General features: G+C 36.1%; 1 long non-coding RNA gene across 2 annotated transcripts in view; it reads left to right on the forward strand.

The window, feature by feature from the left end:
* Positions 1–451: 451 nt before the first annotated feature.
* The window catches only part of LOC109393980 (uncharacterized), a 112,147-nt gene continuing 97,621 nt past the window's right edge, over positions 452–14,977 (forward strand). For both annotated transcript variants that reach the window (XR_002126363.1, XR_002126364.1), the window contains exon 1: positions 452–811. This is a non-coding gene — a long non-coding RNA (uncharacterized LOC109393980). The remainder of the gene's footprint in view (positions 812–14,977) is intronic.

A 14,977-nucleotide genomic window follows, 5' to 3' on the forward strand; every position in this document is an offset into this window, starting at 1 on the left:
CTCTACTTCTTGCATACTGTCTACTATATCCATTAGAGCCTTTAGCCTCTTAGTCATAGTTGTTTCAAATTCTTGGTCTGATAAATTCCAACATCCTTGCCATATCCGAGTCTGGTTCTGATGCTTGCTCTGTTTCTTCAAATTTTGTTTTTTTGACATTTAGTATGTCTTAAAATTTTTCCTGATTGCTGGAAATGATGTGCTCAATAAATGGAACTGCTGTAGACAGATGTTTTGCAATGTGGTGGTGAGGTGTGTAAGGAAGAAAAGAATTCCATATAGTTCTATATTAATAGTTGGTCTCAGCCACTCAGCGGTTTTTTAGTGAGCCTGTGCCTCTGGACTCTAGACTTCACATGTGTCTCAGGCTCCCCCTCCCCCACCCCTTTCAGTGTGGCAGAACGGCTAGAGTAAGCTGGAATTTGCTATTTCCCAACCCTGAACAATGCCCTTGTGTTGTTAGCTGCATACACAGTTTTAGTTTCTGATAAAACCCCAGCAGGTTAGGCTCTGGTTAAACAGCTTCTCCTGAAGGGAGGCCTTGTTAAGAAGAGACTGCTGTGGCCTTTTTCAAAAATAGTTTCCTTTTTCCTCCCTCTTCCAGAAGCAGGAGGAGGTTTTTCTCTTTTTACTGTGAAAACTTGTTTCAGCTCCAGGAAGCAAAATTCACAAAGTTTGGGGGCTCCTGATAACTGCGTGGCCCCTGGAGTTTTTATCTCTCAGATTTATCTACACCAAGCCTCCAGCAATTGGTCAACAGAGTTCAGGCTTCTCTATTATGTCACTGCTTCCTGAGGAACTTGACTTCTTGGTAAGTCATGATTCTCTGTATTTGCCTGTTGGTTTCCAATTTGGAGGGCAGTGGTTTGCCTGGGGACCTCATTTCTCTGATGGATCTAAAAAGAATTGTTGATTTTTTCAGTTGTTCAGCTTTTTACTCATTGTTTAGGATGGACTTGCAACTTCCAGCTTCTTCTGTGCTGACCTAGAAACTGGAAATCAATTCAAGGGCTTTTCATCTCTTGCTTATATACTTGACCCTTTTACCTGGACATTCGGGATGCTGTCACCTTATCTTCTAAATCATTTTAATCAAATTAATATTCTTCAAAGTTCATGCCATTTGCTATCAGTCCTTAGTGAAGTACGATGGATATTGAATGGAATCAAACACTTCTATATATTCAAGATCATTGCTCCTGGAGCTTTATCTTAGCAATCTACATGTATCTCAGATTTACCCTATTGCTCATATTGTGACCCATGTATAATGTCTCCTTCCTCCTCAGTAAAGGGTATCCTACTTTTTATTTGGTGAAAAAAGAAGATATAGTTTGTACCCCAGGAGTTTATACACTCCTAGGATTTGAAAAACTTCTCTATCTTGCAAATTTTTTTTATAAGACTCATGTAATATGACTTGTCACTCTGTCTCTTGTCCACATTCCAATCTGTCCTAAATAGTTCTTCATGCTTAAATTTTATAAAGCATAGTTCTGAATACCTAATTTTCCTAATTAAAAACCTTCTAGCTCTCTGTATCTCGATGATGGAAGAATAATCCCAGCCAGTTCTCAACACCATATTCCTAACTTGCCTTTCTAGGCATATGTCACTATATAGTGAATTTCCAGGAATATCTCATTAGACTGTGGGTTCTATTAGGAAAAGAATTACATCACAGACTCATTCTTTTTTTTTTTTCCCCCCCCCTACTTGGCTGGTGACTAACTGCTTCCTATTTCTATATACTCTGGTTTCTAATCTTATGCTGCTTCCTCCAATTGGAATGCCTCCTTTACCAAGTGTCAAGTTCTAGCTCAATTGCCATCTTCTCTGTATATTATTTGCTGATCCCTATCTCCAGCCAAACACAATACTTTCTTATCTCAATCCCCACAATGTACTTTAGTTTCAGGTTCAAGGCTTTGCATTCTGAGGCTCTATAAAATAATTAGTCACAGTGATTAGCACAATGGCCCAAGGCAAATAAATATAACACTGTTAGGCAGAGATTGGCAATAAATAAATAAATACTTTCATATATGCTTGATGAAAATTTTACTTTCCTGACATATTTAGCTATCTACAGTTAAAACAGAACAAAAAAAATTATTAGTGGTTCCAGGGCAATTTGAACCTAATTCTGAGACACATTATCAGGTCAAATTTCCCATGAGTTTAATGACAGATTAGCATGAGTCAGAGCTTTAGAATCACTCTTAATTAAAATGACTAATTAAGGAATGCTGTGTAGAAACACTCTTTTACAGTGACCCAGAAAAGGGCATTGTTCAAAAGTAGATATGCCATCTATTATCTACATTAGAGCTTCCATTGGAAAGGCCACAATAAAGCTTGCTCATTCATTCATCCATTCATTCATTCACTCATCATTAGTAAATTTTAGTCCTTCTAATGGAACTTGAGAAAAATATGAACCCAAGAACAGCACAATTCAGTGAAGACAATAGAATACTACTATGGAAAACCGCCATGCTTCTCCTGAAAGCTTTCTCACCCATGGTTCATCATGCCTAACCTGTGCCATCTCAGTGCTCCTACAGGGCTCCAATTGATAAGCTTTTCAAACAGAATAGTGATAAGTTTACATGCATATCACCCCCACTAATATGTGAATGTGTTGCTTTCTTTTCATGTCTTTCTTCTTAGCATTTAGCACAAAGTTGGTTCTGATAAATGATATTTGTTGAATACATAAATGAATTAAGGAAGAATAAAGATATGCTGTCCAAGAAAGCAAACAGAGAAAAGGATATTTGAGTAGGTGCAAAAGGCCGGAGGGTGGGATGAGGAGAACATCCCATGAAAGAGAACGATGTCTTTTCAGTGCCTAACAGTTCATTTGTGGTTGGCCTTCAAAATAGGAACAAAATTTTGGGAAGAGCACCAAAAGACATGAGTCCAATACCTAGTCCTACCATCAAGTTCCTGAACTATCAGATTAAAACCTCTGGTTTTTCTACTTACAAATTCCTCTAGAATGTGCATTTAGCTTATAAAGCGTATTATATACATAAACTTTATATACACAAGGGTATTTTATCAGTAAAATCACTGTTGGAATGAATGAATTTATGATATACTCCAAGTCACATTGTGTCTAAAAAGATTTGGCTGTTGATAAATTGAGGGCTTATGTTTGTATACATTAGATATAGTACCTTATTGGGTTAAAGAAAGTCGTTGGAAGTAGGAACCGGCTGGATGAGTTATTTCTTCCCTTGGCATCGATTATGCACCTGGCTTTAAGTCATAATTAAAAACAGTTTCTCAAAAAACTGAAATCCACCTGACTGTGAACCAAATCTTCCCAAACTGAAAGCATTTTAGAACACACTAAAAAGGACAAGAAATCTGTTTTTCTAAAAATGAGGGAACAAGACATATTTTGAAGGAGTTATTATATTTTTGAAGGAGAAAAATATTGTCACTTAATTAAGTGCTCAGGGATTATTTTGTCCCTTGGTAGTTCATTGCTAAATGCCACCATTTAAGCTTAAAAAGATACTGCCTCAAAATAACAGTCTCAAACAAAATGGGCAAACCCTTACAGATATAAAACATTTTGTAAAGAAGTTTTGTTTCCCTTTGTGTTTTTTAATCTTTTATTCTGAGATATTTTTAGGATTATAGAAGAGTTACAAAAATAGTACAGAGACTTTCCCTACCCCCTTCATCCTGGCTCTCCCAATGTTAAAATCTTATATAAATACTACCGTTACCAAACTAACAAGTTAACGTTGCAATGCCATTATTAACTAAACTATACACCTATTTTAGATTTCATCCTGTTCCACTATCTAATCCAGGATCACACATTGCATTTAGTTTTCATTGTCGCCTTATTCTCCTCCAATCATGACAGTTCCTCAGTTTTTCCTTGTCTTTTATGACCTTGATACTTTTGAAGATTACTGAATGATTATTCTGTATCATGTCCCTTGTAAGTTTGTCTGATGTTTTCTCATGACTACATCGGGGTCATGCTTCATTAGCAAGAGAACTACAGAGTAATGTGGTTTTCTCAGTGTATTGCACCAATTGTACCAGGGTACAGGAGGTCAGAATGTCTCATTACTGGTGATGTTAACTTTTATCCCTGGTTAAAGTTGTGTCTGTCAAAATTTCTCCACTCTAAAGTTACAATTTTTCCCTTTGTAATTTTTGCAGTTAAAAAATATTTAGTGTAGGTGCTTTGAGACTATGCAGATATCCTGTTCCCTTTAAACTCTGTCCCCTAATTTCAACATCTATCAGTGGTTCATGGGGGCAGCAACTATTACTGTGATGTTCTAGTGAGAACGTTCTATTTTTGCTATTGCGTCTACATTCTTATTTTTGTTTTCATTGGTAAGGACTCGAGGATATTTATTTTATTCTTAGGATTATAATCCAATACATCATTATTTAGTTTATTGCTAAAACTTTTGCAGCTAAAGCCATTAAGTGCTTTGATTTGTGTTGCTGTTGTTTTAAAAAAAATTTATTCTTTAGAATAGTTTCAGAATTATGAAAATAGTACATGGAGTTCTTCTATACCTCCAGTTTCTCCTATTATAACATCCTACATTAGTATAGTACAATTGTTACAATTAATAGTTTATTCAGATTTCTTTAGTTTTTACCAAATGTGCTTTTTTTCTATTCCGGGGTCCCATTCAGGATACAACATTGCATTTATTTGTTCTGTCTTCTTAGGCTCCCTTAGCTATGATAGTTTGTTTTTCAGACTTACCTTCATTTTGATGACCTTGACATTTTTTGAGGAGTACTTATCAGGCATTTTGTAAGATACCCTTCTACTGGAATTTTCCCGGTATATTTTTCATAATTAAACTGCAGTTATGAGATTTGGGGAGTGGTAAAGTGCCATTTTCATCACATCACACTAAGAGTGCATGCGATCAACCTGGTTTATCACTGTTGATGTTGAACATGTGATGAAGGTTATCACTGTTGAACCTTGAGTACCTGACAGATTACTTGTCAGGTTTCTCCACTGTAAATCGACTCTTTTTTTCCCCCTCCCTTTTCTTCACCTTTGGGAAGGAAGTCATTATACACAGTGCATACTTAAGGGATGGGTGTTTATGCTTTTTCTCCTTAGGGCAGTATTTACATTAGCTATTGGAATTCTTCTGAGTAGGAGATTTGTCTACTTCCCCATTTATTTATTTATTTTCTCAAGTATTGATTTATATCATTATAGAATCATGGATATTTATTTTATATTTGGGGTTCTATAACAATTTTACCTTATTATGCTCAACTTGTTTTGGTTTTGGCCATTTGGAGCTCAAGAAAGTGCTGAAACTAAAAGTTGGCATTTGTATCCCTTTGACTTATTCCCTGTGTGTTTTTTTTTTATTTTTTTATTTTTTTATTTGAGCACTTCCTTACTTTCTGGCACTCCAAGATGCTCTGTAGTCATCTTCCGTATTTCGTGTCCCAGTCCTAGAATCAGTCATTTCCCCAAGGAGTTGCCCTGGTTCTTTTTAGAAGAAGCTATGATTTCGGTTAGATGTGCTCCTTTCTGCTGAGCTGTCATTTATGTCCTTTGATCCAATGGAGCAAGAAGATGGAACTTTATAGTAAGCTGTGTCTATGCACTTATCTATAAAGATTTCTATATGCAGTCACCTGTATCTATTTTAAGCTAAACATAAATTCATATGATTTTATTCCTACATGGATTATTTTAGTCTCCTTCACTTGCTTGTCTGTAATCGCACACTCCTGGAGGGAGAAATATGGGTCCGATCATCCCCCATCCATTTACTATTATAACTGTTTAATTCAAGAATATATTAAAGTCCTTAATCCATATCTCTACTGAAAACAAGTGTATCAGGGAAAGTACAGGGCTAATGTACAGTACTTTTTCCTTTTAGTTTTACGGACTTCACTAATTTCAAAAAGTTCTTAGGTTAGCACCATTTCCCCCATATCTTTCAGTAAGTTTGTTTCATACATTTTTTAATTGAGGCATAATTGATATATAACATTAGGTGTATAACATAATGAATTGATATTTGTATATGTTGCAAAATAATCACAATAACTCTAGTTAACATCCATTAACAACTAGTTAACATACATTTTAATACAGTTAGATTCTCTTGTCATAGTTTTTATTCCTTCTTGGATCCCCTAACTCCTAAGTTATTTAAAAAAAAATTGAATACATTAAGGTTTATGTTTTAGGCTATAAAGTTCTATGGGTTTTGACAAATGCATAATGACATATATGCACCATTAGGCATCATACAGAGTAGACTCACTGCCTGAAAAATTCTGTGATTTACCTATTTAATTCTTTATTCCTCTCCCTTCCTCCTGGCAACCATTGATCTTTATACCATCCCTATCATTTTGCCTTTCCCAGAATGTCATATAATTGAAATCCTACAGAATGTAGCTTTTTTTCTAGACTAGCATCTTTTATTTAGCAATATACATTTAAGATTTATCTACATCTTTTTGTTGCTTCTTATCACTGAATATTATTCCATTGTATGGGTGTACCATAGTTTGTTATCATGCATCTATTGAAAAGCATTTGGGTTGCTTCGAGTTTTGGTGATGATTAGTAAAATTGCTATAAACATTCACATGCAGATTTTTGTGTGGGCATAATTTTAAAATTGGTTGGTTAACTATTCAGAGCAGGATTGGTGAGTTGTCCAGGAATATTATTTTAGCTTTGTAACAAATTGTCAAATTGTCTTCCAAAGTGGCTGTGCCATGTTGCATTCCCACCAGCAATTTATGAGAGTTTCTGCTGCTCTGCTCTCTCACCAACACTATGTATTGTCAGTTTTTTTGGATTTTAACCTTTCTATTAGGTGTACAGCAGGATCTCGTCGTTTTAATTTGCAGTTTACTAATGACAAATTATGTGAGCATCTTTTCCAATGCATATTTTCCATACGTTGATTTTCTGTTCAGATCCCGTGCCCATTTTTAAGTTGGATTCTGTTTTATTGTTTCATCTTAAGAGTTCTTTGTAGATTTTGGACACAAGACTTCTATCAGATATGTGTTTTGCAAATATTTTCTCCAAGTCTATGGCATGTCTTTTTATTCTCTTAACAGTGCTTTCTCAGGATATAAGTTTTTAATTTGAATGAAGTCCTACTTGTCACTTTTTCTGTCATGTATTGTGCTTCAGGCATTGTATCCAAAAACTCATTGCCAAACACAAGGTCCGTTAGATTTTCTCTTGTTTCCTTCTAAAATTTTATAGTTTTTCAATTTATATTTATGTCTGTAATTCATTTTGATGTCATTTTTGTGAAAGATGTAAAGTTTGTGTCTTGTTTCATATTTTGCATATGGAGATGCAATTATTCCAGCACTATTTGTTGGAAAACTCTTCTTGCTGTATTGAATTGCTTTTTGCTCCTTTGTAAAAGACCAGTTAACTATACTTGTGTGGATTTACTTCTGGGCTCTCTATTTTGTTCCATTGATCTATGTGTCTATATTTTCACCAACATTAACTACATTGTCTGGATTACTCTAGCTTTATACTATCTTGATGTCGATTAGTATCAGTCCTCTAAGTTTATTCTTTTTCTTTAGTGTCACATTGATTATTCTGTCTTTTTACTTTCCATATAAACTTTAGAACCACTTTGCTGAGATCTACGAAATAGCTTGCTGAAATTTTGATTGAGATTGCGTTGAATCTACAGATCGAGTTTGGAAAAACTGACATATTAAAAATATTAAGGCTTCTAGTTAAGGAACACAGAATATCTCTCTATTTAGGTGTTCTTTGATTTCTTTCATCAGAGTTTTATAGTTTTTTGCATGATTATCTGGTACATATTTTGTTAGGTTTATACCTATTGTATTTTTTATGCTGTTATAAATGCCACTGTGTTTTTAATTTCAAATTCCAATTGTTAGTTGCTGGCATATAGGACAGCAATTGACTTTTGCCTATTAATTTTGTGTCATGCAACCTTGTTATAATTGTTTTTTATATATTTGTTGATTTTTTTTACCTTTCTACATAGATTGTTGTGTCAACTCTGAACAAAGACAGTTTTATTTCTTCCTTGCCAATTTGTATACTTTATACTCCCTTTTCTTACTGCACTAGCTAGGACTTCCAGCACAATGACGAATAGCAGTGGTGCTCCCATCACCTTGTTCCCAATCTTAAGGGTAAAGGACTGAGTTCTTAGCACTGGGTATAATGCTAGCTCCAGGTTTGTTTGTTTTTGTTGTTTTTTTTGTTTGTTTTTAAGATTTGATTAGGGAATTGGGGAAGGGGAACAGTGCTGGGAAATCAGGGGAAGGGGAACAGACAAGTTGCTGTTGGTGTGTTCTTCAGTCTAGTTGTAGAGGATGTTGCTTCACTAGCCCAAGCTGGCACCAACATTGCACTCTTTCCGGGCGAGGCAGATCAGTCGCCGGCCTCTGGACGGCCGCTCACAGAGGCTGCTGGCCGCTCACGCTGGCTACTGGCTACACATGGTAGCTTATGGCAGCCCACTGCAGCAGGGGACTGCAGCCTACGCCGTCGCCAGTGACCCAAGGCAGCCCAGCTCCCGGTCGAGCTGTTGTTCAGCATCTTAGCTGTAGAGGGCAGTGTCACTGGCCCTTATATGTGGGATCCGAACCGGGGCCCTCTGGCATCCCAAGCCAGCTCTCAACCAACGCGCCACTCAGCCAGCCCAAACTCCAGGTTTTTGTAGATGTTCTTTATCAAGTTGAGGAAGTCTTCTTTAGGTGCTTTGTGGGGTTTTTGGTTTTTTTGTTTAGTTTTAAATTATTGGTAAAGTGTCATTTCTGAAAATAAAAACCTATAGGAAATTAGAAGAAACTGGTGGAAAGTTATTCCATTCTTATGAGAAGGAAAAAAAAAAAAAGGAAAAGAGTTCCAAAAATATACATATCTCTTAAAACCTAGCTAGCTCATTGCCCTCTTTCTTCATAAAGCTCATTATGAAATGATGGGCTGACTGCCTGACAGCTCCTGCAGTTTCTGTTAGATCAGATCTCAATCACATCCATTATAGTCAAGTTTGGTCTTTATAGTTTTCTGGTAGCCTTATGAAGGAGGCTCTCTTTTAGCCTCTTTATTCTCCCTTGCAAAGTCCAAAACTTTTTGTACAATATCTCATAGGCCCAATTATATTTCAGCACCATGCTCCTTAAATATACCTTCTCTCTCTTCCTTTCTCCTGAGACCACAAGATAGTAAAACTTGGTATAAAAAAAACCTTATTTTATAATCTTTTATAATGCTTACTAGCTATATGACTAGGGTTATTAATTCTTTGTGATCTTCAGTTTCCTAAAAGATGCTAAGTCTTATTTTACCTTATTTTGTTTTAACCTATTACTAGTTTTGAATACTAAAATAAAACTGATATAAAATATCTGATACATAGTAGGCTTTCAATAAATGTTAGTTTTCTCCTCTATTTTAAAGCATTTTAATCTGCTTAAATCTAACCAGAACTGTAATGATGGAAATTTTAGATTCTGTGGCAACTTTGTAGTAAGTTATTTTTAAGATATTTCAGCTCTTACCACTCGTAAAATAATTCACTCAAATAGATATGAGTACCTTTTATATAAATAAATGATATTTGTTCTTAAATAAGGTCATATTACTGCTCTGAAAGCATATACAGGAGTAACTATAATATAGTTGGATAAATATATATTGAAGCAATGAGGTCAGTTTATGGGGCAGAAAATTTTTCATAGAGATTGAAACAGGGAAACAAAACTGTCCTCTTTGAACTTGAAAATAAACACATTATGTATTAATACATCAATCTATAAAATCATCTTAGAAAGTCTGGCTTTCAGGTCAGTGACACTGAAATGCAATATAAATGAAGGTGTAAACTTGGCTGAAGAGAGAATGGGTTGATCAGCTATGGAAGTGAGTGACATGAGAGTTCAAAAATGAAATGGCAGAGCTCCTGAAAACTCTGCCCAAGGAGAGGTATTGGAAAAAAGGATTTCCCCTGTCACTTCGTGTCATGAAGAAAGATGAATCTGGCTGAGTTGACATGGTGACATTAAATTCATGAATGTCCTAACACCCTGTTCTTATCTCACGGTGACTAGACCCCCTTCTGATTGTAAACTGGCTCTCCAGGGATTGTGCCTACAGGGATAATGTGATAAATTGGAGAACTAAATTAGGAGTTTCCTTCAAAGGAAAAAAAATGATTTTGGCATTCAAACTTTATTTATTAGTATTATGAGTTGTTTAATATGAATCTGTTCTTAACAGGTAGGGATGGCCTTAGAATGCTAAGAAACAAGACTTTTAGGGTCTCAAAGACAAAGCAATGTTTATGAAAGTTCATTAAGGTAAAGCTTTTCTTTGAGGTCTGTTAGATGATTTTCCGGACAAGCAGGACCAGGAAGCAATGCTTTGCAGACAGGAGGAGTTAATGAAGAGTGTGAGACATGCCAGGGAGTATTGGCATTACTGGTAAAAGGAGTGTGAGATTCTAGTTGTACTGAAGTGGGTGAGAAAGTGGAATATTGAGAGAAAATGAGGCTGGAAATGTAGGTTACAGGCAGAAAATAAATGAACTTGCCTATCAGGCAAAGGACTATAGACAATAAGGAGCTTCTCCAAGGCAATTTATGCTGGGGAATGATAGGTTCAATATTTTACTTATCTATTGCTAACTTCCCTACTGCTAGATAACAACAGCATTAAAATGTATTGGCTTTAAACAATAGCCATGAACGCTGGAAGATGAGATTCTTTGGGATCATCAAAGTGTATCATTATGACCAGTCCTCTGGTTTGTAAAAAAAACCTGATGGCAGGATGGAGAATGTACTGGATCAGAGAAAGATCTGAGAATGGGAGACCTATTAAAAAGCAGACATGTCATAGACAGAAATCTGAATAAAAATCCTCAACCTGGACTGGACAACTATAGTCTTCAGACTATCTTATGAGATGAGGAAAGCAAATATAGAAGTATATTTCTTTTGACCCATAGTAACCAAGCGTCTCTTTTTTCTATTCCTTGTAAGTATGCAGAATCAGGATTTCAAAGAGAACTGGATAAGATTAAACAATACATTTTACATTAAAAAAAAAACTTTACATAAAAAAATTCTCTAAAATATTATTGGCTTTGCTTGTTGTTTGATTGTTACTTTGCTTTACCCTTGCCACATTTTCATTCCTCTCCATAGTCTAACCCACTAAGTTGTCTTCCTACCTCCCACCTGGGCCAAGCAAGTATACATTGACCTCAAGTCTGAAAACTTCTTTAAAAGTGGACAGGATATATGAAGATGATCACAATGGTATTTTCTTCAGTACTTTCACAGCCAGTGTTATCTGTGAATCTTTCCTAGTAATCGACCACTAGCCTAGAAACTAGGAAATTTATAGTTCTCTAAAGCTTTATGTAAAAGTCCTCCTACGTCATATGAGTAAGCAGAGAGTGCTCAGGATTCAACAAATTCAAGCCCAGCTCTGCTAATAAGTAGCTTGGTAATTCGTGGCCCATTACCTACCTGGCCTCTCTGGCTAAGTAATAGTTCTCTTCATCTACAGAATGACTGGGTTGGACTTGGTGATATTTAAAATCTCTTTCAGTTTTCATATATATTTTATAAGCATTGACACTCCTTGGAAACAAGTCATATCTTTCCCATATGTTCATTTCATGTATTTTTGTTCATTTTTCTTCTAAAATGAGGTACTTGTTGGTATTATAATCAACAAAATCCAGATCTTGTGAGAGAATTGGACCAGAAACCTGAAATGAGGAAGAACTGAAAATCTCATAAGATGCTCAGACTGATGTCAAAGATGCTACAGTTACCTACAGCCAGGGAAAGTTTCAGATGACTGTCCAAGGGACTGATGCTTACAGGACTTTGAATCCCTGCTATTATTTCAAATAAATTTTCTTATAATCTATTTTATTAAAGAATGGTAACACACTACACTTGTATCACATGTAGTACTTTACAGATATTACTTGTTTTAGAAGTTTTAAATTTATCTTATTTCTACTATATTTACATATACTAGAAAAACAATGATAAGAGATCTTAATAGAGATCTTAATAGTGGCTAGAACCAAGTTTTGACATAGATGAAAAACAAAGTATGTGATTAGGATTTATGTATTCCATAATACATAAATATTATGTATTATGTATGTAAAATACATAATACATAAATGTAAATTTATCCATTCCTTTATTCATCACTATGTTTTTTTGAATGTTTACTATGTGCCAGGCAATGTGCTAATTGTTATGAATAGAAAGATAATTAAGCTATGCCCTCACAGTAATAACGTTTTAAGAGACGCTATAGCAATTACAAAATAATGTAATAAGTATAACAGTTATTATGGGGTACCTAGAGAGAGAACATCTCATTGGGACCTGGTTTAAGAGAGCTGCCTGGAGAAGCTACGTCCTAGCTAAGGCAAATTGGAGGGTAATCGAGTATTCCAGGCAGAGAGAAATCATACAGCAGTCCATCTCCTGGGAGATGATGCTAGGAAACTGGACAGATTTCAGCATAAGTGGCGTATAGAGTACAGTGTGGAGAATGATGTAGGGTTAGGCTGGAGATGTCAGCAAGGAAGACCCTGAAGGATATGGTTGACCGTGATAAGGACATCTAATTTAATTCTGAAGGCCATGGGAGGCCGCTAGACATCTTTAGTTGACATGCTTTAGAATGTTTATGATGGCTGAAAGTTATCAGGTTTGACACCCAATTTTCCATGTTAAGCACCTGAATTGGTGTTCTTTAGGTGAGCTATGGACCTCAGAGAAAGGAGCAAACTGTGACTGGTGGATGAGAACAGGGATTTGGTTCTCAGAAGAGTTAAGTCTTTGGGGTTTGAGTGACCTCTGACTGGAAATGTCAAGTAGGCAGTCAGATGTGGTAGTTGTCAGACTTAGGAGAGAGGTTTGAACACAAGGAATAAGATAGTAGGTCACCAACATAAACACAATAATGATAAGGACACTAAATGCTTATTTAGAACTTGCTGTGTCCTAATTATAATTTTAAGTACTTTACTCATAGGAATTCCTTAAATCTTTACAATAACCCTTTGCTATAGTGACTATTTTTATTCCCCTTTTATAGATAAGAAAACAAAGTCACAGAGAAGTTAGTAAATGACAGAGCCAGCTTTGAATCCAGACGACATGGCCCCAGGGTTCATGTTCTTAACCACCAAGGTAACTGAAGCCGTAGGCGGATTAATAAATGACCCAAAGAAAATATGTGGAGTGATGATAGAAGCAGCCTCCTAGAGGACCGAGGTCTCTCATATATCACCAAGATTTCAGAGATCGGAACAAAAAGAAAAAGGTATTTAAAAAACAAAAAAGAAAGGGAGAGAGAGGAAAATATTATCGATATTATCATAATGCAAAGGGAAAAGCATATTCTAAGTCAATGCTATCAGTTCTGCCCAGAAGTCAATGAAGATTGGTCCTAAAATGCACTCATTGGGCTCAAAACATAATGAGCCCAACTGTGAAGTCTCATATGTGCATCTTGTTCTTGGTCCAGCAGTTTTTCTTGCCTGAGTTTTGTGCCTCACAATCCCCTGGATGCTTTTTAAATATGCAGATGCCTATATCCCCAACCCAGACCCAATGACCTAGAAACTTTTGGGGTGGAAAAGAGCATAGGCACACTTGTAAAACTCTGCAGGAAATTTTGATGCCCACCCAAAGGTCATAATCAGCACATTTAGTCACTGGGAGGCACTGCTGACATGGGGCAGTGACATTGTTACGTCCATGTTTTAGAAAGATTTCTTTGATGGTTGTACACCAGCACTGGGGAGTAACACAGGCCACACAATAGTTAAGAGATCTAGATAGTCCAATGTGTTGGATAAACTCCCAAACCTGGATTGAGTGTTGTAGCTACTGTTTGAATTTCTCATGCCTTTTCCTCTCTTGAAGTTTCTACCTTGCATACCTAGTCCCTGATTCACTGTTGTACTTGCAACATAAAGAAGCTTTTCATGTTGAGCTTGAAATGGCTGAGTTTGGCAGTTATGAAGTTCAAAAAGGAACTAGCAATTCTGGGACATAAAGGGCTTCCCTACACTATGCTGTTTAGTTAGAAATGTGCTGTTTTTTTTCTATTGCTGAGAAATTATACCTTAATATGTCTATAATTCTAAAAGCACTGGGGGAAGGGTTCTAATTCAAAGTGTTGGGTTTATTTATTTATTTATCACAAAGAATTACAAAGACTAGAGGGAAGAAGGCATTGTTTTCTTTCCTGTCTGCTGCTTTTCAAAGAGCCTTAATTGAGCACAGCTGTGATATGGCACAGACCTAAAACAGGAAATGAGTGTTTCAATAATTCTACATTTCCAAAGTACTTCTTAAATGTTGGGGTGAAAATACCAACAACAAAACCTTTTGAGATTAACTGTGAAGGGATGGATTTAACTCACTAAGTATTTCAGAAGACGCCATTTTCAAAAAGATTCTGAAAAAGAACTCTTTTCTCGAAGCTGTCAGGATACACCAAACATAAAAGTAAAAAGGGAGAGAAAAGAAGAAAAAAGTGAGTGTACAAAACATAGGAAAAAGGCTGTTGTTCCAAGCAGGATTTGTCTTCCCTGCACTGGGGCTGCCAAGTACAATTTCACATTTTTTGATTTAAGAGCAATTTTCTCTAGATCATTTCTTCAGTGGGACTGTGGCCAGTGATGAAGTGCCTGGACTGTTGGACTGGGTTCTTAAGCACTTTGCAATGATGCAGTTCAGGAAGAGGTTTTTTTCCTATGTTGGTTTTTTTTTTTTTAAAGACTTGCAATGTCAACAAATTTTAAAGCTAATAGCAGCCCCATGTCACACACACCCTTTCCCACCATCACCACCCCTAGCTCCTCCCAGGATTTATTTAGATTACAGACAGATAGCTCTGGCACAGTGGCCTTGG

The sequence above is a fragment of the Hipposideros armiger genome, unplaced genomic scaffold (genome assembly GCF_001890085.2).
Source record: "Hipposideros armiger isolate ML-2016 unplaced genomic scaffold, ASM189008v1 scaffold_403, whole genome shotgun sequence".
Classification (NCBI taxonomy): domain Eukaryota; kingdom Metazoa; phylum Chordata; class Mammalia; order Chiroptera; family Hipposideridae; genus Hipposideros; species Hipposideros armiger.